At 38.3% G+C, this 27,118-nt stretch overlaps 4 non-coding genes and 2 pseudogenes across 4 annotated transcripts; all 6 read right to left on the minus strand.

The window, feature by feature from the left end:
• Positions 1 to 288: 288 nt before the first annotated feature.
• Positions 289 to 3,028, minus strand: LOC113564730 (annotated as a pseudogene).
• Positions 3,029 to 3,417: 389 nt separating this feature from the next.
• LOC6556309 lies at positions 3,418 to 3,596 on the minus strand. Its single transcript, XR_046954.1, has one exon. It is a non-coding gene; the product is annotated as a 5.8S ribosomal RNA (ribosomal RNA).
• An 849-nt stretch (positions 3,597 to 4,445) lies between these two features.
• LOC113564725 lies at positions 4,446 to 6,440 on the minus strand. Its single transcript, XR_003408263.1, has one exon. It is a non-coding gene; the product is annotated as a small subunit ribosomal RNA (ribosomal RNA).
• Positions 6,441 to 10,547: 4,107 nt separating this feature from the next.
• LOC113564729 lies at positions 10,548 to 19,875 on the minus strand (annotated as a pseudogene).
• A 389-nt stretch (positions 19,876 to 20,264) lies between these two features.
• Positions 20,265 to 20,443, minus strand: LOC113564731. Its single transcript, XR_003408267.1, has one exon. It is a non-coding gene; the product is annotated as a 5.8S ribosomal RNA (ribosomal RNA).
• Positions 20,444 to 21,292: 849 nt separating this feature from the next.
• Positions 21,293 to 23,287, minus strand: LOC113564726. The gene has a single exon (XR_003408264.1). It is a non-coding gene; the product is annotated as a small subunit ribosomal RNA (ribosomal RNA).
• Positions 23,288 to 27,118: the final 3,831 nt, after the last annotated feature.

Genomic DNA, 27,118 nt, shown 5'->3' on the forward strand with positions numbered 1-27,118 from the left:
GGCGCCACCAATTGCTCGGTATGGCAACACTAAAAATTATCCAATGCACACACCTTAGCAAAGTTCACAACCGATCAGCTGGCGCTGAGGGAATCCCACACGAAAAGGGCTAACGCCTCTCTCGCAGAGAGCGCTCTCACTCAACACGTGGCCCTCGTGGAAAATTTCCAATTGAAAATCGTTTATTTCCACAACACGCGATGTTCTTTCGCTCACAAATTTTCAACTTTGTTCGCGACACCTTCACACCACTTTACTCCGTTTTTCAACGTATAAATCCGCGGATTTACTCACAATGACCGTAAGCAATGGGAGCTCGAGGAAACACGTCCGTCGTTAATCCATTCATGCGCGTCACTAATTAGATGACGAGGCATTTGGCTACCTTAAGAGAGTCATAGTTACTCCCGCCGTTGACCCGCGCTTACTTGAATTTCTTCACTTTGACATTCAGAGCACTGGGCAGAAATCACATTGTGTCAACACCCGCTAGGGCCATCACAATGCTTTGTTTTAATTAGACAGTCGGATTCCCCAAGTCCGTGCCAGTTCTGAATTGATTGTTAATTGATAATCGTTATAATTAATAAGAACTAATTGGTTTAAACCCAAATAGTATTCTTAAAAATTTTAGCAAGAAAGTTCCACAATTGGCTACGTAACTAAACTATCCGGGGAACAAGTAACTAACATAAATGCTAGAAACTCTATTTACCCAGAACGAGCACATAAACCATGTTATTGTTTCCCAATCAAGCCCGACTATCTCAATCTTCAGAGCCAATCCTTATCCCGAAGTTACGGATCTAATTTGCCGACTTCCCTTACCTACATTATTCTATCGACTAGAGACTCTTCACCTTGGAGACCAGCTGCGGATATTGGTACGGCCTGTTGAGAAGTTTGCGTGTCCCCACCATAAATTTTCAAGGTCCGAGGAGAAAATATCGACACAACAGTATATGTCATGCTCTTCTAGCCCATCTACCATATCTCTCTGCGAAAGACTTCCATGGTAGTACGGCTATAAAACAGAAAAGAAAACTCTTCCGATATCTCTCGACGGCTTCTTTATGGTCGTTCCTGTTGCCAGGATGAGCACGAGGCCCATATTTAATAACAAACGGATACTCAACAGGTTACGGAATTGGAACCGTATTCCCTTTCGTTCAAAATTATTCAAGTGTATTATTTTCGCTTTGTTTATATAATTTGGCATTTTTGTTTTACTTGAAAATTTTCGGCTTTCGCCTTGAACTTAGGACCGACTAACTCGTGATCAACCACTGTTCACACGAAACCCTTCTCCACTTCAGTCCTCCAAGGTCTCATTCGATTATTTGCTACTACCACCAAGATCTGTACCAATGGCAGCTCCATGCAGGCTTACGCCAAACACTTCTACGCATACCATTGTACCTTCCTACTCACTAAAGTTTCAAAATTTATATCACAAGTAATATAAATCATCTACTTTAGCGGTAATGTATAGGTATACAACTTAAGCGCCATCCATTTTAAGGGCTAGTTGCTTCGGCAGGTGAGTTGTTACACACTCCTTAGCGGATTTCGACTTCCATGATCACCGTCCTGCTGTTTTAAGCAACCAACGCCTTTCATGGTATCTGCATGAGTTGTTAATTTGGGCACCGTAACATTACGTTTGGTTCATCCCACAGCGCCAGTTCTGCTTACCAAAAGTGGCCCACTGGGCACATTATATCATAACCTTGAACTTCATATCAAGAAAGTTAAGGTTCTTACCCATTTAAAGTTTGAGAATAGGTTAAGATCGTTTCGACCCTAAGGCCTCTAATCATTCGCTTTACCAGATAAGATTATTTTATATAATATTAAAATGCACCAGCTATCCTGAGGGAAACTTCGGAAGGAACCAGCTACTAGATGGTTCGATTGGTCTTTCGCCCCTATACTCAATTCTGACAATCGATTTGCACGTCAGAACTGTTTCGGTCTTCCATCAGGGTTTCCCCTGACTTCAACCTGATCAAGTATAGTTCACCATCTTTCGGGTCACAGCATATATGCTCAAGGTACGTTCCAGTTAGAGGCATAAATAATATAAATATACATTATACATAACTATATAGAACGCCCCGGGATTGTGTTAATTAGCTATAAATAGTTAAAAAACTAATCCCATTATTAGTCAAGTTAATTACGCTATTAGGTTTATATCCCAATAACTTGCACATATGTTAGACTCCTTGGTCCGTGTTTCAAGACGGGTCCCGAAGGTATCCTGAATCTTTCGCATTGTTAATCATACAAGTGCATATAATAAACACAAAAATCAATGATAATTATGCCATTATATAATTCCGAAAAATTAACGCACTGTAATCATATTAATCTATCAGCACTTTATCAAATTAATAACATTTATTCTGTGTTAAAATGCAAGCAATTTAATTGGAATAAACTATAAGTTATATTTTATGATAAATTTGGTATATGCTAATAGATTACAATGTCCTTATATGGAAAAAATGCACACTATCCTCATAATATTATTTAAATATTACAATTTTAATGATGAATTTTCCATAACGGATATTCAGGTTCATCGGGCTTAACCTCTAAGCAGTTTCACGTACTGTTTAACTCTCTATTCAGAGTTCTTTTCAACTTTCCCTCACGGTACTTGTTTACTATCGGTCTCATGGTTATATTTAGTTTTAGATGGAGTTTACCACCCACTTAGTGCTGCACTATCAAGCAACACGACTCTTTGGAAACATCATCTAGTAATCATTAACGTTATACGGGCCTGGCACCCTCTATGGGTAAATGGCCTCATTTAAGAAGGACTTAAATCGTTAATTTCTCATACTAGAATATTGACGCTCCATACACTGCATCTCACATTTGCCATATAGACAAAGTGACTTAGTGCTGAACTGTTTTCTTTTCGCTCGCCGCTACTAAGAAAATCCTTGTTAGTTTCTTTTCCTCCCCTAATTAATATGCTTAAATTCAGGGGGTAGTCCCATATGAGTTGAGGTTGTATATAACTTTTTCTTGCCATTAATTCTTTATATATAATGATAAAAACATTTTATTAAATTCGTTATAAAATTTCCATTATTTCTTGTAGCAAAGTGTTTTCCATTAAACGAACCAACGAAGAATAATAACATAACCAAGTTTTTTCTATTTCCGAATCATTAATAAGAGACAATTCTAGATGAAAAATAATTCAATTTTTTATGCTAGACATTTCTCAGTATTACTTGATTGAAAAAGAAAATATTTCTCTTCGTTTTTCACATCCAAATGTGAGATAATGTTTTTCATATATATTTTTTAATATTATGAATAAAAATATTATTATTTTATCCAATAATATACCATATGCTTATAAAATTTATAAACAACTTAATTAGCATAGTCTTACAACCCTCAACCATATGTAGTCCAAGCAGCACTATAAAATTAATTAAAGTACATAACAGCATGGACTGCGATATGCGTTCAAAATGTCGATGTTCATGTGTCCTGCAGTTCACACGATGACGCACAGTTTGCTGCGTTCTTCATCGACCCATGAGCCGAGTGATCCACCGCTTAGAGTTTTATAATTCATTTTTATATAATGTCAATTTTGTTTTTATTGAAAGAAATTAAAAATACACCATTTTACTGGCATATATCAATTCCTTCAATAAATGTATTTTTATACCTAAAATAAATGCTGCGAAATGTCTTAGTTTCATATAAGCATTATGTATCATATAATCTGGTTATTTACGGTTTATATTTAACTATGTTTGGGCGATACATACTGCAATTTATATAAAACATTAACCTGATGGGTACCAGGTACAACATTGTATATTTTAGGTTGTTGCATTAGCCAACGTATGCTCATAACTAAGATGAACAATACATATTCGCAACGCGTGTATATTATGGTCCATATACACACAAAGTTCACCATTTTATATTAACAAATTATTTTGATAACCATTATTTTTAATGTTTTAATTCGATTTCCATTTTCGAATTTGATATCTTCGATCTCTCCAATATTCGAAGTTTTATTTTTACATTTCAAAGCCACATATATATAATATTTTTTTTTGTTGTGCCCGCCATTACACAACATGTTAAAATCTTATGAGGTTGCCAAAGCCTCATATAAATAAAAACCCATCAGATTCATTTTATTTTGATTTTAACTTTTATTTTAATATATATTTATATATATATTTTTAATTTGATTCAATTGAATCGTTTCGTTCTATAATCATATCATATTATGCGCTTTGCTTTTGTAAAAATTCGTAATCTGGTAAATTTGATAATATGGTAATATAAATTTGGTAAATTTTTTAATTTGGTAATTTGGTAAGTAATTTTGGTAAATTCAAAATGTATTTGTATTATAACAAATTTTTATTAACGGTAAGGATTTTATACAATAATGATCCTTCCGCAGGTTCACCTACGGAAACCTTGTTACGACTTTTACTTCCTCTAAATAATCAAGTTCGGTCAACTTTTGCGAAACAACCGTAACACGCAAGGCGTCACAGTGATCACGTCCGGAGACCTCACTAAATAATTCAATCGGTAGTAGCGACGGGCGGTGTGTACAAAGGGCAGGGACGTAATCAATGCGAGTTAATGACTCACACTTACTGGGAATTCCAAGTTCATGTGAACAGTTTCAGTTCACAATCCCAAGCATGAAAGTGGTTCAGCGGTTTACCCGGACCTCTCGGTCTAGGAAATACACGTTGATACTTTCATTGTAGCGCGCGTGCAGCCCAGGACATCTAAGGGCATCACAGACCTGTTATTGCTCAATCTCATTATTGCTAGACGCAATTTGTCCATTTAAGAAGCTAGTGTCCTTATAATGGGACAAACCAACAGGTACGGCTCCACTTACATAAACACATTCAAACACAATAAACATTTTACTGCCACCATGAATGAAGGCTATATAAGCTTCAGCACCATAATCCTGAAGATATCTATTTAATATATTTGAGTCTCGTTCGTTATCGGAATTAACCAGACAAATCACTCCACGAACTAAGAACGGCCATGCACCACCACCCATAGATTCGAGAAAGAGCTATCAATCTGTCTTACACACTTATGTTCGGACCTGGTAAGTTTTCCCGTGTTGAGTCAAATTAAGCCGCAGGCTCCACTCCTGGTGGTGCCCTTCCGTCAATTCCTTTAAGTTTCAGCTTTGCAACCATACTTCCCCCGGAGCCCAAAAGCTTTGGTTTCCCGGGAAGCGACTGAGAGAGCCATAAAAGTAGCTACACCCAATTGCTAGCTGGCATCGTTTATGGTTAGAACTAGGGCGGTATCTGATCGCCTTCGAACCTCTAACTTTCGTTCTTGATTAATGAAAACATCTTTGGCAAATGCTTTCGCTTAAGTTAGTCTTACGACGGTCCAAGAATTTCACCTCTCGCGTCGTAATACTAATGCCCCCAAACTGCTTCTATTAATCATTACCTCTTGATCTGAAAACCAATGAAAGCAGAACAGAGGTCTTATTTCATTATCCCATGCACAGAATATTCAGGCATTTGAAGCCTGCTTTAAGCACTCTAATTTGTTCAAAGTAATAGTACCGGCCCACAATAACACTCGTTTAAGAGCACTAATGCAGGTTTTTAAATAGGAGGAACATATGAAAAAATACAAGTATTTAATCACATATAAGAACTCCACCGGTAATACGCTTACATACATAAAGGTATAGTACTAACCACAATTGTAAGTTGTACTACCCGTATGAAGCACAAGTTCAACTACGAACGTTTTAACCGCAACAACTTTAATATACGCTATTGGAGCTGGAATTACCGCGGCTGCTGGCACCAGACTTGCCCTCCAATTGGTCCTTGTTAAAGGATTTAAAGTGTACTCATTCCAATTACAGGGCCTCGGATATGAGTCCTGTATTGTTATTTTTCGTCACTACCTCCCCGAGCTGGGAGTGGGTAATTTACGCGCCTGCTGCCTTCCTTAGATGTGGTAGCCGTTTCTCAGGCTCCCTCTCCGGAATCGAACCCTGATTCCCCGTTACCCGTTGCAACCATGGTAGTCCTAGATACTACCATCAAAAGTTGATAGGGCAGACATTTGAAAGATCTGTCGTCGGTACAAGACCATACGATCTGCATGTTATCTAGAGTTCAACCAATATAACGATCTTGCGATCGCTTGGTTTTAGCCTAATAAAAGCACATGTCCCATAAGGTTCATGTTTTAATTGCATGTATTAGCTCTAGAATTACCACAGTTATCCAAGTAACTGTTAACGATCTAAGGAACCATAACTGATATAATGAGCCTTTTGCGGTTTCACTTTTAATTCGTGTGTACTTAGACATGCATGGCTTAATCTTTGAGACAAGCATATAACTACTGGCAGGATCAACCAGAATAATGTTTCTTTCTTCATATTCCATTCATATTTTTCGAATTGAAATAAGCAATATAAATATTATAGATTTCCATTTTATATAATTCCATTTATTATATCATATTGAAAAATACTTCAATATTTTGCCTTTGGGTAAAATTTTAAATCTCTTTTAATTCGATTACGGCCATTTTTATATAGCATTCGTATTCGTATATTCCATTATATTTTTATACTTGTTTCACCATTATTAACAAGTTCAATAATATATATTTCTATAATTTTGTATTTATATTATACATATTTCATTCTAAAATATCATTTTGTTTCCAACATACATAATTATTGTATCCACACATGTACAATTTTTGTTTAACCAATATAAATATTGAGTTAAATCATTTGCAATTTGATGATAAATTTAAAATTTATCTTTATCCATATAACTCTCTGGTAATACATAACGTAAAACCGAGCGCATATGATTTCTATATTAAAAATTTTGTAATTTTTCCATCATGTAATAAATATGAATATATATATTATACCGCGGTAACGATATAATTTTCCAACTTTACGGCAGGTAATATATTATTAAATAAATAACAATAAATTTGCCTGCCTCCAAAAATTAACGATAATATATGGAAACGATTTGTTATTCTATGTATAATAGAAACTTGACTGTTGTTTCAACGATATTATCTAAAGTCGTATATTCCTATTAACCGCGGAGCCAAGTCCCATGTTCATAAGAACTGAGAAACAAATTTGTACGGATAATAATATACTTTATTTGTAAGTAACCAAATTTAAATCATCATGATCCGAAATATATATTTCGAATAATGCATGAGGTCGGCAACCACTGCCTACCTATAGTAGTTTTTGAACCCGCTGTCCTCAAAGCGGGTATTTTCAATTCTGTTTGCCACCCAACACGTGCTATTCTCTTATATATTAAGAGAATTTTCCTTTATTCATATATAAATGAATTATTTTTTCCATTAATCATATGATAATTGCTCATTTTCATATGTTTTATATTTAATTTCCTTATATTATTGTCAAAATCATATGAATACATAAGTTTTGAACAATACGAGAGGTCGGCAACCACTGCCTACCTATAGTAGTTTTTGAACCCTCTGTCGATCAGAGCGTCGTTTACACTACTAATACCTCTCACTTATATGGGTTTTCTCTATAATACTAAGAGAATATAGGAGTATTTCTGATTTTTTTCCTTTATACATATAATAAATATTCATTTTCATATGTTTTATAATTAATTTCCTTATATTATTGTCAAAATCATATGAATACATAAGTTTTGAACAATACGAGAGGTCGGCAACCACTGCCTACCTATAGTAGTTTTTGAACCCTCTGTCGATCAAAGCGTCGTTTACACTACTAATACCTCTCACTTATATGGGTTTTCTCTATAATACTAAGAGAATATAGGAGTATTTCTGAATTTTTTCCTTTATACATATAATAAATATTCATTTTCATATGTTTTATAATTAATTTCCTTATATTATTGTCAAAATCATATGAATACATAAGTTTTGAACAATACGAGAGGTCGGCAACCACTGCCTACCTATAGTAGTTTTTGAACCCTCTGTCGATCAGAGCGTCGTTTACACTACTAATACCTCTCACTTATATGGGTTTTCTCTATAATACTAAGAGAATATAGGAGTATTTCTGATTTTTTTCCTTTATACATATAATAAATATTCATTTTCATATGTTTTATAATTAATTTCCTTATATTATTGTCAAAATCATATGAATACATAAGTTTTGAACAATACGAGAGGTCGGCAACCACTGCCTACCTATAGTAGTTTTTGAACCCTCTGTCGATCAAAGCGTCGTTTACACTACTAATACCTCTCACTTATATGGGTTTTCTCTATAATACTAAGAGAATATAGGAGTATTTCTGAATTTTTTCTTTTATACATACAATAAATATTCCTTTTCATATGTTTTATAATTAATTTCCTTATATTATTGTCAAAATCATATGAATACATAAGTTTTGAACAATACGAGAGGTCGGCAACCACTGCCTACCTATAGTAGTTTTTGAACCCTCTGTCGATCAAAGCGTCGTTTACACTACTAATACCTCTCACTTATATGGGTTTTCTCTATAATACTAAGAGAATATAGGAGTATTTCTGAATTTTTTCTTTTATACATACAATAAATATTCCTTTTCATATGTTTTATATATAATTTCCTTATATTGTTCAATAAATATACGGATATTTCATATATTTTTCTTTATATATAATTATATACATTTATCCTATATTTATATGATAGGGACAATATCATATGCGTCTTGGCAACTTTACTTGATTTCTTTAAGTTCTTTATTTCTTTAATATGATAGGGACAATATCATATGCGTCTTGGCAACTTTACTTGATTTCTTTAAGTTCTTTAGTTCTTTAATATGATAGGGACATTATCATATGCGTCTTGGCAACTTTACTTGAGTTCTTTAAGTTCTTTATTTCTATAATTAGATAGGGACAATATCATATGCGTCACTAATTTGATGACAAAGCATTTGGCAACTTTACTTGATTTCTTTAAGTTCTTTATTTCTTTAATATGATAGGGACAATATCATATGCGTCTTGGCAACTTTACTTGATTTCTTTAAGTTCTTTAGTTCTTTAATATGATAGGGACATTATCATATGCGTCTTGGCAACTTTACTTGATTTCTTTAAGTTCTTTAGTTCTTTAATATGATAGGGACATTATCATATGCGTCTTGGCAACTTTACTTGATTTCTTTAAGTTCTTTATTTCTATAATTAGATAGGGACAATATCATATGCGTCTTGGCAACTTTACTTGATTTCTTTAAGTTCTTTATTTCTTTAATATGATAGGGACATTATCATATGCGTCTTGGCAACTTTACTTGATTTCTTTAAGTTCTTTAGTTAATAAATATACGGATATTTCATATATTTTTCTTTATATATAATTATATACATTTATCCTATATTTATATGATAGGGACAATATCATATGCGTATTGGCAACTTTACTTGATTTCTTTAAGTTCTTTATTTCTTTAATATGATAGGGACAATATCATATGCGTCTTGGCAACTTTACTTGATTTCTTTAAGTTCTTTAGTTCTTTAATATGATAGGGACATTATCATATGCGTTTTGGCAACTTTACTTGAGTTCTTTAAGTTCTTTATTTCTATAATTAGATAGGGACAATATCATATGCGTCACTAATTTGATGACAAAGCATTTGGCAACTTTACTTGATTTCTTTAAGTTCTTTATATCTATAATATGATAGGGACAATATCATATGCGTCTTGGCAACTTTACTTGATTTCTTTAAGTTCTTTATTTCTATAATTAGATAGGGACAATATCATATGCGTCTTGGCAACTTTACTTGAGTTCTTTAAGTTCTTTATTTCTATAATTAGATAGGGACAATATCATATGCGTCACTAATTTGATGACAAAGCATTTGGCAACTTGACTTGATTTCTTTAAGTTCTTTAGTTCTTTAATATGATAGGGACATTATCATATGCGTCTTGGCAACTTTACTTGAGTTCTTTAAGTTCTTTATTTCTATAATTAGATAGGGACAATATCATATGCGTCACTAATTTGATGACAAAGCATTTGGCAACTTTACTTGATTTCTTTAAGTTCTTTAGTTCTTTAATATGATAGGGACATTATCATATGAGTCTTGGCAACTTTACTTGATTTCTTTAAGTTCTTTAGTTCTTTAATATGATAGGGACATTATCATATGCGTTTTGGCAACTTTACTTGAGTTCTTTAAGTTCTTTATTTCTATAATTAGATAGGGACAATATCATATGCGTCACTAATTTGATGACAAAGCATTTGGCAACTTTACTTGATTTCTTTAAGTTCTTTAGTTCTTTAATATGATAGGGACATTATCATATGCGTCTTGGCAACTTTACTTGATTTCATATGCGTGTCACTAAATTGATGACAAAGCATTTGGCTACTGGCTACTATTCTGGGCACTCTGGGCACCCATTATAAGTACATGATAAAAGTACTTATATATTTTATATCGAATCATCAAGCAAAGGATAAGCTTCAGTGGATCGCAGTATGGCAGCTGCTCAACCACTTACAACACCTTGCCTGTTACAAAAGTCGTTTACAATTGATTCTAGGCTTTGTCATTGTATTAAATAATGCTTTTATATGTAACTAGCGCGGCATCAGGTGATCGAAGATCCTCCCAATTTACTATGTTACAAATTACATTGGCATCACATCCATTGTCGTTTATAAAGTAAATTATAAACTTTAAATGGTTTAGAAGCCATACAATGCAAATTGCCCCTTATTTATCATTGCAGTCCAGCACGGATACGACCTTAGAGGCGTTCAGGCATAATCCAACGGACGTAGCGTCATACCACTGTTCGCTCGAACAAGTATTGTGCCATTGGTCCGTACCTGCGGTTCCTCTCGTACTACGCAGGAATGCTGTCGCAACAACGTTTTGTCATTAGTAGGGTAAAACTAACCTGTCTCACGACGGTCTAAACCCAGCTCACGTTCCCTTGCATGGGTGAACAATCCAACGCTTGGTGAATTTTGCTTCACAATGATAGGAAGAGCCGACATCGAAGGATCAAAAAGCGACGTCGCTATGAACGCTTGGCCGCCACAAGCCAGTTATCCCTATGGTAACTTTTCTGACACCTCTTGTTAAAAACTCTTTAAACCAAAAGGATCGATAGGCCGAGCTTTTGCTGTCCCTGTGTGTACTGAACACCGAGATCAAGTCAGCATTTGCCCTTTTGCTCTATGTGTGGTTTCTGTCCGCACTGAGCTGGCCTTGGGACACCTCCGTTATTATTTGAGAGATGTACCGCCCCAGTCAAACTCCCTACCTGGCAATGTCCTTGAATTGGATCATACCTGAGTAATTGGAGTTATACCAAATTTTCAAATCAAAAATACATAAATGCATCGTTTTATTAAAGAATTTGTTTGCGATTATATAACAAACTCGTGATACTTTGATCAAGAAGCTTGCATCAAAACCCAATACCATAAGATATAATAAATATATCCGTATAATGGCTAGGAAATGATACACGTTCCATTTAATCAAGTAAGTAAGGAAACAATAAGAGTAGTGGTATTTCATTGACGATACCAAACCGAGGTCTAATATCTCCCACTTATTCTACACCTCTTATGTCTCCTTACACTGCCAGATTAGAGTCAAGCTCAAAAGGGTCTTCTTTCCCCGCTAATTATTCCAAGCCCGTTCCCTTGGCTGTGGTTTCGCTAGATAGTAGATAGGGACAGTGTATGAATCGGATCCCTCCGAACTTGTTTTACGTGGCGTGTTCCACATTGAAGGGATTACAACCACGGCACCCTATACACCCACAAGTGAGCATATGATGCATGTGTCCAATACGCTGAACAAAACGTCCCGGTCTGGAAGCTATAGCTATGTACATAGCGACCACCCCGGTAGCAATTCGAGTGCTTGCTTGCCGGGCAAGCACTCCCCCTTGCTGAGGAGCGAGATCTACCTAAAATCTCTACTGTTCTATGGGTCACAGCACCCGAGTGTTGCGCAACCCGCGCCGTTACTCAAACGTCGAGCATGAAGGCTCTACCCGCGATATGGGTACCAACCACAGCCACCACGATACTCCCACAAGGGGGCCAACCTCAATGAGCAGTCTTGGAACTGCTCAACCCGTGGTACCGAAAATTAGAGGCTCGGTCGGCCTCACTCTTTGGCTCCGACAAGCACGGGCGGAGTGACCTATTGCCGCATTAGTCGCCTTCTACGACAAGCTGCGGCAAGCTGTGGCAGTATTCTCGCCCGCTAACCACACGGCACGGCGTCAGGCTATCTGCCTCTTCTTCTGTGGAACACCAACTCAGCGAACACAACCAGCCGTTGCGTTCTCTCCCGATCCTCCAGGATTCTTTCGAATGTCCAGTCCTCGCCAACACGCTGCACTCCAAGTCCATCGAGGTCTCGCAGATCTGCATATAGAGGGCAGGCGCACAACACGTGCATCCAGTCCTCGTATGGATCACCACATGCGCAAGCAGTGGTATCGCTAAGGGCTCTCCCATGCAGAAATGCGTTGAACGACCCGTGCCCAGTGAGCAAGAAAGACGCCATCATCGAGAAACCAAAATTCGGATCCCGATAGACGAGGGTGACATCCGGGATGAACCTGTGCGTCACCCGTCCTGGTTCGCTGTCGTCATCCCATCTGCTCTGCCAACTCAATAGCAAGCATTCCTCTAGGCGAATCTCTTTTTGCTCACGGCTTAGACGCGTAATGTCCTCGCCATAGAGCCAGTCGTTCTCCTCCAGCGGGTATCCACGCTTCAGCTTGTATTTGACCGCTAATTTCTTAGCGGCCAAGTCAAGCGGGGGGGCTCCAGCAAGAACCTGCAGTGCCGCGGTGGACACTGTTCGGCATACCGATAGACATCCAAGCAGGATCAGTCTATGGCAGGAGGATAGTCGCCTCCTGGCAGCTACCTGTGCGGCGGTGTCATACCATACCGAGGCACCAAATAGCACACAAGGTGCCATGAGTCCCGCATATATGGTCCGCCTGGCTCGAGGACTGAAGCCCCAGTCGACTCGTAGCACACGCGCCAATGCTCCAACGACTCCGGTCATCCGCTGGCGAAGCGAAGCTATATGCGTGAGGAATTTCATTCCTTCACTGACCGTGATGCCAAGGTACCGACAGCTGCGCACATACGGCAGGTTCGCTCCAGCGAATCTTACCGTGGGCGCACGTCTCAAGGTACCTTTGAGCAGCATTATTACCGTCTTGCTGGTCGAAACGGCAACGCCTATTTCCGCTCCCCACGTTTCAACGATGGACATCAGTTGCGCTCCTTTTTCCTCTAGCACGGCTCGGGAGTTTCCCTCGATGAGAAGAAGCAGGTCATCCGCGTATGCACTTAGCAGGCAATACGGCTCGAGGCGCTGAAGCAGTACATCCATCAGCATGTCCCAAATAAATGGGCCGCTGATTGACCCCTGCGGGCAACCTCTAGTTACCGGCACATTCACTGCACCGGAACTGCTTCGGATTACTGCTCTTCGGCCGGCGAAAAAGCTCTGCCACAAGCTTATTTCCCGGCATCCCAAGTCGGCTAGTCGGCGCAGTACAGCACTCCATTCGACGTTGTCAAATGCTCCTTTGAAGTCCACGAATGTGCCGAGCACGTATTGCGCTGGACTGGCGTCAACACTGCTCTTCACGTGTCTCCAAGCATCCTCCACACAACGTCCTTGGCGAAAACCGAACTGCCATCTGCAGCCTTCCGGAAGAACTTCTCTTACACGATTCACCATGATTGCCTCAAGCACCTTGCCAAAAACTGGCAGTAAGCAAATTCCCCTGTATGAGGAGGGCTCACACTTGTCCTTCTCGGGTCCCTTGAGTAGCGCCACTACTCGTGGGCACTTCCACTCGCTGGGAAAGTATCCCGATCGGATGCAACGGGAGTACAACGCTGCCAGGTGCTGAGGTACGGCGCGCCAGACTGCCTTACAAATAGTGCCATTGATGCCGTCCAAGCCAGGCGAACGCCTGCTCTTCAGTCGGCCAACACAGACATCAATCTCGAGTGTTTCAAGGGCCGGTGGGTCTTCCTCCACGATGGCAGTCGGTGCTTCGGACTCCGCAACTGGGAAAAAGTTGCGAAGGAGCACTCGTGCACAATCACCCCAATCGGTGATCAGCTCGCCATTCACGCGGAGGCACCCAATCTCCGTGCACTTTCTTCGACCTCGGCAAAATTTGTAGACGCGCCCCCATGGATCATCGGCATGATCTCCCACGAAGCGTTTCCAATCGTCCATTTTCGCCCTCCCAATGAGCCTTTTGTAGTTGGCTGAGGTCCGTCTCAGCTCGACTACTAAAGGCTCTGCAGCAACATCGTCATCACGATGCCGTGCATCCTGGAGTCGGCGACGAAGTCTCCGAACTTCGCGCCTCGCAGCGCTCAGGTCGGCAGTCCACCAACGTGCTCTCCTGCTGGGCGATCTAGGCGATTTTCTACCCAACGCAATATCGCACACATCATGCACGATACTGCGCAGGGTGGAAACCTGCTGGTCCAACGGCGACTCAGAGAAGCTTCCCGGAAGTTCGGCTGTTCTACTCACCATCTCCTCCTCGAACAATCGCCAACGTGCATTGGAGAGGTTCCAGGACGGCACAGGAGCTATGCTCTCAACTGCGCTCGTGGAGGTTGTTTCGGCCACAACAGTAATGATGTTGTGGTCACTCAACTCCCACTCGTCCACTCTCCACTCATATGTGGCCCACATAGATGCTGCCTCGTTGACGATTGTCACGTCGATATCACTACGAGCTCTGTAGTTATCGAACGTGTACACCTCTGTTGGCTGGTTTAGGGCGGCGGCTCTTGCCTCCAGCATCCACTCAGACAGCAGCTCACCCCGACTGTAGTTAGCTTGCCCCTCGGCATGCCGAGAGAGTTTGGCAAACCACATGGGGGACACTGCATTCGCGTCGAGGCCCAGGATTGCGGGGGTTCTGCTAGCCTGTAGCAGGACCGCATCCATGTACCGAAGGTACGGTTCCAAAGGTGCATCGAATTGGCAGTATGCTGAACAAAGGAAGATTGAGCCAAAACTCCCTTTTACTACCAGACATACGCCATACTCTGTGGTGAGGGTCTCCACTGGCATACAGATGGCATCCTGCTGATCTACTAGGATGGCTGCCTTCCCTCGCCGGTCAGTGTAAATCCTCATTCCTTGAGGCAGCACATCCATCCCGTCGCTGCTGAGGTACGGCTCCTGCACCAGTGCGAACATTGAGCTTGAACTCCTGAGTCGGACACCAAGCTCTATGGTCGCAGCTCGCCCTCGGCCACAGTTCGCTTGGATGAAGCTAAACATTAATGTCTAGCTTGCACCCTCGCTAGCACCGCGCCATATATTGGGCAAGCGCTCGAGAGCATATGATGTCCCGAGGGTCGCCCTCTATGCCGGCAATTTCGGCAGTCCACCGGGTTCTGGCACCTTGCCGCGTTGTGGCCCTGCTGCCCGCACTGGCGGCAGACGTTGTCCTTCTGACGGCACTCGCTGATCTTGTGGTCGAAGCCCACGCATCTGTGACAGGCATAGGTGCGGACCTGCGATCGGCATCGGAACGAGAACCACTTGATGTACACCCGACCCACATCAAGCTTCGCCATCGCTCCATCATCGACTTCCAGCGTCACATTGACAGTGGCGCCGTCAGTCACCGACCACGCCTTAGTCAACAGGTGCACCGACTTCTTAAATTGCGATGCCGTCATCGTGTCATCGAAGTTGTTTTCCCGCAGTTCCGTCATGAATTCCTCCGGGCTGATGGCCGTGTCCACGTCGTAAACGACTACCTTCGGCTTCTCAGCAGCATTCCTCGTAACATTTAGTCCCACTTCGGCGAATCTCTTCGATGACACCACCTTCTGCAGCTCTCCGACTGAGGGTGTGCGGATAATGGCTCCATCGCCTCTCCGGAGTTCACGCACCTCGTGAACCCTGACTCCGAGGGAGGGTGCAACCATATTTCGCACCTTCTCAGCTATCGCCTTCCCCGATAGCGCTGGGTCGTCGCACTTCACGACCGCTGACCATGTCTCGCGAACCTTTGCAGTCCGCGGGGCATCAATGGGTGCTGCCTGAAGCATCTGAGGAGGGTTGGCCGCCGTAGTCATCGACGGGGTCGGTGGCGGTGGCATAGCCAGCCGCGTCTCCAGCTCTCCACACCTGAGCATCAACGCCATAACCAGCTCGTCGTAACGGCTGATAGCCAAGGTGAGCTCGTCCGTGTTCACCCCTCCTAGGCTGCGAAAACTGCTGCGCACCATACGCTGAGTGGCCGACAGCTCTGCCATCATGGCTGCTTGCCCAGCACGAGCGGCAGCGGTGGCAGCTGTGGCGGTGGCAACAGCGCGGGCGACAGCGGGGGCGACAGTGGGGGCGACAGCGGGGGCAACGGCGGGGGCGGCAGCGGGGGCAACAGCAGCGACGGGGGCATCCATCGACGAAAACTCCTCGTCTAACACGCCTACGGGTTCAGGAACTCCATTCGCCGCCACGGCAACCAGCTTCGCCTGCGTTGGCACCGAGCTCTTTGAAGCCAGTACGCTTTTACGCCTGCGACGCGTAGACTTCTTCGACGCACTGCTGGCGCTCATGGCGCTCGCAGTGCTATCGCTTTCCATCGGACTTACCCAATGGAAGTGGCTCCTCCTTTTACCAAGTCAAGCAACTTTAGCTTGCTGACAGAGGCTGGTTGCTATGGCACACTGGCTCCACCTATTCACAGTGGCGCCACCAATTGCTCGGTATGGCAACACTAAAATTATCCAATGCACACACCTTAGCAAAGTTCACAACCGATCAGCTGGCGCTGAGAGAATCCCACACGAAAAGGGCTAACGCCTCTCTCGCAGAGAGCGCTCTCACTCAACACGTGGCCCTCGTGGAAAATTTCCAATTGAAAATCGTTTATTTCCACAACACGCGATGTTCTTTCGCTCACAAATTTTCAACTTTTGTTCGCGACACCTTCACACACACTTTACTCCGTTTTTCAACGTATAAATCCGCGGATTTACTCAACAATGACCGTAGCAATGGGAGCTCGAGGAAAACACGTCCGTCGTTAATCCATTCATGCGCGTCACTAATTAGATGACGAGGCATTTGGCTACCTTAAGAGAGTCATAGTTACTCCCGCCGTTGACCCGCGCTTACTTGAATTTCTTCACTTTGACATTCAGAGCACTGGGCAGAAATCACATTGTGTCAACACCCGCTAGGGCCATCACAATGCTTTGTTTTAATTAGACAGTCGGATTCCCCAAGTCCGTGCCAGTTCTGAATTGATTGTTAATTGATAATCGTTATAATTAATAAGAACTAATTGGTTTAACCCAAATAGTATTCTTAAAAATTTTAGCAAGAAAGTTCCACAATTGGCTACGTAACTAAACTATCCGGGGAACAAGTAACTAACATAAATGCTAGAAACTCTATTTACCCAGAACGAGCACATAAACCATGTTATTGTTTCCCAATCAAGCCCGACTATCTCAATCTTCAGAGCCAATCCTTATCCCGAAGTTACGGATCTAATTTGCCGACTTCCCTTACCTACATTATTCTATCGACTAGAGACTCTTCACCTTGGAGACCAGCTGCGGATATTGGTACGGCCTGTTGAGAAGTTTGCGTGTCCCCACCATAAATTTTCAAGGTCCGAGGAGAAAATATCGACACAACAGTATATGTCATGCTCTTCTAGCCCATCTACCATATCTCTCTGCGAAAGACTTCCATGGTAGTACGGCTATAAAACAGAAAAGAAAACTCTTCCGATATCTCTCGACGGCTTCTTTATGGTCGTTCCTGTTGCCAGGATGAGCACGAGGCCCATATTTAATAACAAACGGATACTCAACAGGTTACGGAATTGGAACCGTATTCCCTTTCGTTCAAAATTATTCAAGTGTATTATTTTCGCTTTGTTTATATAATTTGGCATTTTTGTTTTACTTGAAAATTTTCGGCTTTCGCCTTGAACTTAGGACCGACTAACTCGTGATCAACCACTGTTCACACGAAACCCTTCTCCACTTCAGTCCTCCAAGGTCTCATTCGATTATTTGCTACTACCACCAAGATCTGTACCAATGGCAGCTCCATGCAGGCTTACGCCAAACACTTCTACGCATACCATTGTACCTTCCTACTCACTAAAGTTTCAAAATTTATATCACAAGTAATATAAATCATCTACTTTAGCGGTAATGTATAGGTATACAACTTAAGCGCCATCCATTTTAAGGGCTAGTTGCTTCGGCAGGTGAGTTGTTACACACTCCTTAGCGGATTTCGACTTCCATGATCACCGTCCTGCTGTTTTAAGCAACCAACGCCTTTCATGGTATCTGCATGAGTTGTTAATTTGGGCACCGTAACATTACGTTTGGTTCATCCCACAGCGCCAGTTCTGCTTACCAAAAGTGGCCCACTGGGCACATTATATCATAACCTTGAACTTCATATCAAGAAAGTTAAGGTTCTTACCCATTTAAAGTTTGAGAATAGGTTAAGATCGTTTCGACCCTAAGGCCTCTAATCATTCGCTTTACCAGATAAGATTATTTTATATAATATTAAAATGCACCAGCTATCCTGAGGGAAACTTCGGAAGGAACCAGCTACTAGATGGTTCGATTGGTCTTTCGCCCCTATACTCAATTCTGACAATCGATTTGCACGTCAGAACTGTTTCGGTCTTCCATCAGGGTTTCCCCTGACTTCAACCTGATCAAGTATAGTTCACCATCTTTCGGGTCACAGCATATATGCTCAAGGTACGTTCCAGTTAGAGGCATAAATAATATAAATATACATTATACATAACTATATAGAACGCCCCGGGATTGTGTTAATTAGCTATAAATAGTTAAAAAACTAATCCCATTATTAGTCAAGTTAATTACGCTATTAGGTTTATATCCCAATAACTTGCACATATGTTAGACTCCTTGGTCCGTGTTTCAAGACGGGTCCCGAAGGTATCCTGAATCTTTCGCATTGTTAATCATACAAGTGCATATAATAAACACAAAAATCAATGATAATTATGCCATTATATAATTCCGAAAAATTAACGCACTGTAATCATATTAATCTATCAGCACTTTATCAAATTAATAACATTTATTCTGTGTTAAAATGCAAGCAATTTAATTGGAATAAACTATAAGTTATATTTTATGATAAATTTGGTATATGCTAATAGATTACAATGTCCTTATATGGAAAAAATGCACACTATCCTCATAATATTATTTAAATATTACAATTTTAATGATGAATTTTCCATAACGGATATTCAGGTTCATCGGGCTTAACCTCTAAGCAGTTTCACGTACTGTTTAACTCTCTATTCAGAGTTCTTTTCAACTTTCCCTCACGGTACTTGTTTACTATCGGTCTCATGGTTATATTTAGTTTTAGATGGAGTTTACCACCCACTTAGTGCTGCACTATCAAGCAACACGACTCTTTGGAAACATCATCTAGTAATCATTAACGTTATACGGGCCTGGCACCCTCTATGGGTAAATGGCCTCATTTAAGAAGGACTTAAATCGTTAATTTCTCATACTAGAATATTGACGCTCCATACACTGCATCTCACATTTGCCATATAGACAAAGTGACTTAGTGCTGAACTGTTTTCTTTTCGCTCGCCGCTACTAAGAAAATCCTTGTTAGTTTCTTTTCCTCCCCTAATTAATATGCTTAAATTCAGGGGGTAGTCCCATATGAGTTGAGGTTGTATATAACTTTTTCTTGCCATTAATTCTTTATATATAATGATAAAAACATTTTATTAAATTCGTTATAAAATTTCCATTATTTCTTGTAGCAAAGTGTTTTCCATTAAACGAACCAACGAAGAATAATAACATAACCAAGTTTTTTCTATTTCCGAATCATTAATAAGAGACAATTCTAGATGAAAAATAATTCAATTTTTTATGCTAGACATTTCTCAGTATTACTTGATTGAAAAAGAAAATATTTCTCTTCGTTTTTCACATCCAAATGTGAGATAATGTTTTTCATATATATTTTTTAATATTATGAATAAAAATATTATTATTTTATCCAATAATATACCATATGCTTATAAAATTTATAAACAACTTAATTAGCATAGTCTTACAACCCTCAACCATATGTAGTCCAAGCAGCACTATAAAATTAATTAAAGTACATAACAGCATGGACTGCGATATGCGTTCAAAATGTCGATGTTCATGTGTCCTGCAGTTCACACGATGACGCACAGTTTGCTGCGTTCTTCATCGACCCATGAGCCGAGTGATCCACCGCTTAGAGTTTTATAATTCATTTTTATATAATGTCAATTTTGTTTTTATTGAAAGAAATTAAAAATACACCATTTTACTGGCATATATCAATTCCTTCAATAAATGTATTTTTATACCTAAAATAAATGCTGCGAAATGTCTTAGTTTCATATAAGCATTATGTATCATATAATCTGGTTATTTACGGTTTATATTTAACTATGTTTGGGCGATACATACTGCAATTTATATAAAACATTAACCTGATGGGTACCAGGTACAACATTGTATATTTTAGGTTGTTGCATTAGCCAACGTATGCTCATAACTAAGATGAACAATACATATTCGCAACGCGTGTATATTATGGTCCATATACACACAAAGTTCACCATTTTATATTAACAAATTATTTTGATAACCATTATTTTTAATGTTTTAATTCGATTTCCATTTTCGAATTTGATATCTTCGATCTCTCCAATATTCGAAGTTTTATTTTTACATTTCAAAGCCACATATATATAATATTTTTTTTTGTTGTGCCCGCCATTACACAACATGTTAAAATCTTATGAGGTTGCCAAAGCCTCATATAAATAAAAACCCATCAGATTCATTTTATTTTGATTTTAACTTTTATTTTAATATATATTTATATATATATTTTTAATTTGATTCAATTGAATCGTTTCGTTCTATAATCATATCATATTATGCGCTTTGCTTTTGTAAAAATTCGTAATCTGGTAAATTTGATAATATGGTAATATAAATTTGGTAAATTTTTTAATTTGGTAATTTGGTAAGTAATTTTGGTAAATTCAAAATGTATTTGTATTATAACAAATTTTTATTAACGGTAAGGATTTTATACAATAATGATCCTTCCGCAGGTTCACCTACGGAAACCTTGTTACGACTTTTACTTCCTCTAAATAATCAAGTTCGGTCAACTTTTGCGAAACAACCGTAACACGCAAGGCGTCACAGTGATCACGTCCGGAGACCTCACTAAATAATTCAATCGGTAGTAGCGACGGGCGGTGTGTACAAAGGGCAGGGACGTAATCAATGCGAGTTAATGACTCACACTTACTGGGAATTCCAAGTTCATGTGAACAGTTTCAGTTCACAATCCCAAGCATGAAAGTGGTTCAGCGGTTTACCCGGACCTCTCGGTCTAGGAAATACACGTTGATACTTTCATTGTAGCGCGCGTGCAGCCCAGGACATCTAAGGGCATCACAGACCTGTTATTGCTCAATCTCATTATTGCTAGACGCAATTTGTCCATTTAAGAAGCTAGTGTCCTTATAATGGGACAAACCAACAGGTACGGCTCCACTTACATAAACACATTCAAACACAATAAACATTTTACTGCCACCATGAATGAAGGCTATATAAGCTTCAGCACCATAATCCTGAAGATATCTATTTAATATATTTGAGTCTCGTTCGTTATCGGAATTAACCAGACAAATCACTCCACGAACTAAGAACGGCCATGCACCACCACCCATAGATTCGAGAAAGAGCTATCAATCTGTCTTACACACTTATGTTCGGACCTGGTAAGTTTTCCCGTGTTGAGTCAAATTAAGCCGCAGGCTCCACTCCTGGTGGTGCCCTTCCGTCAATTCCTTTAAGTTTCAGCTTTGCAACCATACTTCCCCCGGAGCCCAAAAGCTTTGGTTTCCCGGGAAGCGACTGAGAGAGCCATAAAAGTAGCTACACCCAATTGCTAGCTGGCATCGTTTATGGTTAGAACTAGGGCGGTATCTGATCGCCTTCGAACCTCTAACTTTCGTTCTTGATTAATGAAAACATCTTTGGCAAATGCTTTCGCTTAAGTTAGTCTTACGACGGTCCAAGAATTTCACCTCTCGCGTCGTAATACTAATGCCCCCAAACTGCTTCTATTAATCATTACCTCTTGATCTGAAAACCAATGAAAGCAGAACAGAGGTCTTATTTCATTATCCCATGCACAGAATATTCAGGCATTTGAAGCCTGCTTTAAGCACTCTAATTTGTTCAAAGTAATAGTACCGGCCCACAATAACACTCGTTTAAGAGCACTAATGCAGGTTTTTAAATAGGAGGAACATATGAAAAAATACAAGTATTTAATCACATATAAGAACTCCACCGGTAATACGCTTACATACATAAAGGTATAGTACTAACCACAATTGTAAGTTGTACTACCCGTATGAAGCACAAGTTCAACTACGAACGTTTTAACCGCAACAACTTTAATATACGCTATTGGAGCTGGAATTACCGCGGCTGCTGGCACCAGACTTGCCCTCCAATTGGTCCTTGTTAAAGGATTTAAAGTGTACTCATTCCAATTACAGGGCCTCGGATATGAGTCCTGTATTGTTATTTTTCGTCACTACCTCCCCGAGCTGGGAGTGGGTAATTTACGCGCCTGCTGCCTTCCTTAGATGTGGTAGCCGTTTCTCAGGCTCCCTCTCCGGAATCGAACCCTGATTCCCCGTTACCCGTTGCAACCATGGTAGTCCTAGATACTACCATCAAAAGTTGATAGGGCAGACATTTGAAAGATCTGTCGTCGGTACAAGACCATACGATCTGCATGTTATCTAGAGTTCAACCAATATAACGATCTTGCGATCGCTTGGTTTTAGCCTAATAAAAGCACATGTCCCATAAGGTTCATGTTTTAATTGCATGTATTAGCTCTAGAATTACCACAGTTATCCAAGTAACTGTTAACGATCTAAGGAACCATAACTGATATAATGAGCCTTTTGCGGTTTCACTTTTAATTCGTGTGTACTTAGACATGCATGGCTTAATCTTTGAGACAAGCATATAACTACTGGCAGGATCAACCAGAATAATGTTTCTTTCTTCATATTCCATTCATATTTTTCGAATTGAAATAAGCAATATAAATATTATAGATTTCCATTTTATATAATTCCATTTATTATATCATATTGAAAAATACTTCAATATTTTGCCTTTGGGTAAAATTTTAAATCTCTTTTAATTCGATTACGGCCATTTTTATATAGCATTCGTATTCGTATATTCCATTATATTTTTATACTTGTTTCACCATTATTAACAAGTTCAATAATATATATTTCTATAATTTTGTATTTATATTATACATATTTCATTCTAAAATATCATTTTGTTTCCAACATACATAATTATTGTATCCACACATGTACAATTTTTGTTTAACCAATATAAATATTGAGTTAAATCATTTGCAATTTGATGATAAATTTAAAATTTATCTTTATCCATATAACTCTCTGGTAATACATAACGTAAAACCGAGCGCATATGATTTCTATATTAAAAATTTTGTAATTTTTCCATCATGTAATAAATATGAATATATATATTATACCGCGGTAACGATATAATTTTCCAACTTTACGGCAGGTAATATATTATTAAATAAATAACAATAAATTTGCCTGCCTCCAAAAATTAACGATAATATATGGAAACGATTTGTTATTCTATGTATAATAGAAACTTGACTGTTGTTTCAACGATATTATCTAAAGTCGTATATTCCTATTAACCGCGGAGCCAAGTCCCATGTTCATAAGAACTGAGAAACAAATTTGTACGGATAATAATATACTTTATTTGTAAGTAACCAAATTTAAATCATCATGATCCGAAATATATATTTCGAATAATGCATGAGGTCGGCAACCACTGCCTACCTATAGTAGTTTTTGAACCCGCTGTCCTCAAAGCGGGTATTTTCAATTCTGTTTGCCACCCAACACGTGCTATTCTCTTATATATTAAGAGAATTTTCCTTTATTCATATATAAATGAATTATTTTTTCCATTAATCATATGATAATTGCTCATTTTCATATGTTTTATATTTAATTTCCTTATATTATTGTCAAAATCATATGAATACATAAGTTTTGAACAATACGAGAGGTCGGCAACCACTGCCTACCTATAGTAGTTTTTGAACCCTCTGTCGATCAGAGCGTCGTTTACACTACTAATACCTCTCACTTATATGGGTTTTCTCTATAATACTAAGAGAATATAGGAGTATTTCTGATTTTTTTCCTTTATACATATAATAAATATTCATTTTCATATGTTTTATAATTAATTTCCTTATATTATTGTCAAAATCATATGAATACATAAGTTTTGAACAATACGAGAGGTCGGCAACCACTGCCTACCTATAGTAGTTTTTGAACCCTCTGTCGATCAAAGCGTCGTTTACACTACTAATACCTCTCACTTATATGGGTTTTCTCTATAATACTAAGAGAATATAGGAGTATTTCTGAATTTTTTCCTTTATACATATAATAAATATTCATTTTCATATGTTTTATAATTAATTTCCTTATATTATTGTCAAAATCATATGAATACATAAGTTTTGAACAATACGAGAGGTCGGCAACCACTGCCTACCTATAGTAGTTTTTGAACCCTCTGTCGATCAGAGCGTCGTTTACACTACTAATACCTCTCACTTATATGGGTTTTCTCTATAATACTAAGAGAATATAGGAGTATTTCTGATTTTTTTCCTTTATACATATAATAAATATTCATTTTCATATGTTTTATAATTAATTTCCTTATATTATTGTCAAAATCATATGAATACATAAGTTTTGAACAATACGAGAGGTCGGCAACCACTGCCTACCTATAGTAGTTTTTGAACCCTCTGTCGATCAAAGCGTCGTTTACACTACTAATACCTCTCACTTATATGGGTTTTCTCTATAATACTAAGAGAATATAGGAGTATTTCTGAATTTTTTCTTTTATACATACAATAAATATTCCTTTTCATATGTTTTATAATTAATTTCCTTATATTATTGTCAAAATCATATGAATACATAAGTTTTGAACAATACGAGAGGTCGGCAACCACTGCCTACCTATAGTAGTTTTTGAACCCTCTGTCGATCAAAGCGTCGTTTACACTACTAATACCTCTCACTTATATGGGTTTTCTCTATAATACTAAGAGAATATAGGAGTATTTCTGAATTTTTTCTTTTATACATACAATAAATATTCCTTTTCATATGTTTTATATATAATTTCCTTATATTGTTCAATAAATATACGGATATTTCATATATTTTTCTTTATATATAATTATATACATTTATCCTATATTTATATGATAGGGACAATATCATATGCGTCTTGGCAACTTTACTTGATTTCTTTAAGTTCTTTATTTCTTTAATATGATAGGGACAATATCATATGCGTCTTGGCAACTTTACTTGATTTCTTTAAGTTCTTTAGTTCTTTAATATGATAGGGACATTATCATATGCGTCTTGGCAACTTTACTTGAGTTCTTTAAGTTCTTTATTTCTATAATTAGATAGGGACAATATCATATGCGTCACTAATTTGATGACAAAGCATTTGGCAACTTTACTTGATTTCTTTAAGTTCTTTATTTCTTTAATATGATAGGGACAATATCATATGCGTCTTGGCAACTTTACTTGATTTCTTTAAGTTCTTTAGTTCTTTAATATGATAGGGACATTATCATATGCGTCTTGGCAACTTTACTTGATTTCTTTAAGTTCTTTAGTTCTTTAATATGATAGGGACATTATCATATGCGTCTTGGCAACTTTACTTGATTTCTTTAAGTTCTTTATTTCTATAATTAGATAGGGACAATATCATATGCGTCTTGGCAACTTTACTTGATTTCTTTAAGTTCTTTATTTCTTTAATATGATAGGGACATTATCATATGCGTCTTGGCAACTTTACTTGATTTCTTTAAGTTCTTTAGTTAATAAATATACGGATATTTCATATATTTTTCTTTATATATAATTATATACATTTATCCTATATTTATATGATAGGGACAATATCATATGCGTATTGGCAACTTTACTTGATTTCTTTAAGTTCTTTATTTCTTTAATATGATAGGGACAATATCATATGCGTCTTGGCAACTTTACTTGATTTCTTTAAGTTCTTTAGTTCTTTAATATGATAGGGACATTATCATATGCGTTTTGGCAACTTTACTTGAGTTCTTTAAGTTCTTTATTTCTATAATTAGATAGGGACAATATCATATGCGTCACTAATTTGATGACAAAGCATTTGGCAACTTTACTTGATTTCTTTAAGTTCTTTATATCTATAATATGATAGGGACAATATCATATGCGTCTTGGCAACTTTACTTGATTTCTTTAAGTTCTTTATTTCTATAATTAGATAGGGACAATATCATATGCGTCTTGGCAACTTTACTTGAGTTCTTTAAGTTCTTTATTTCTATAATTAGATAGGGACAATATCATATGCGTCACTAATTTGATGACAAAGCATTTGGCAACTTGACTTGATTTCTTTAAGTTCTTTAGTTCTTTAATATGATAGGGACATTATCATATGCGTCTTGGCAACTTTACTTGAGTTCTTTAAGTTCTTTATTTCTATAATTAGATAGGGACAATATCATATGCGTCACTAATTTGATGACAAAGCATTTGGCAACTTTACTTGATTTCTTTAAGTTCTTTAGTTCTTTAATATGATAGGGACATTATCATATGAGTCTTGGCAACTTTACTTGATTTCTTTAAGTTCTTTAGTTCTTTAATATGATAGGGACATTATCATATGCGTTTTGGCAACTTTACT

This window comes from Drosophila erecta, unplaced genomic scaffold, assembly GCF_003286155.1.
Source record: "Drosophila erecta strain 14021-0224.00,06,07 unplaced genomic scaffold, DereRS2 tig00000429-arrow-arrow-pilon, whole genome shotgun sequence".
Lineage (NCBI taxonomy): Eukaryota > Metazoa > Arthropoda > Insecta > Diptera > Drosophilidae > Drosophila > Drosophila erecta.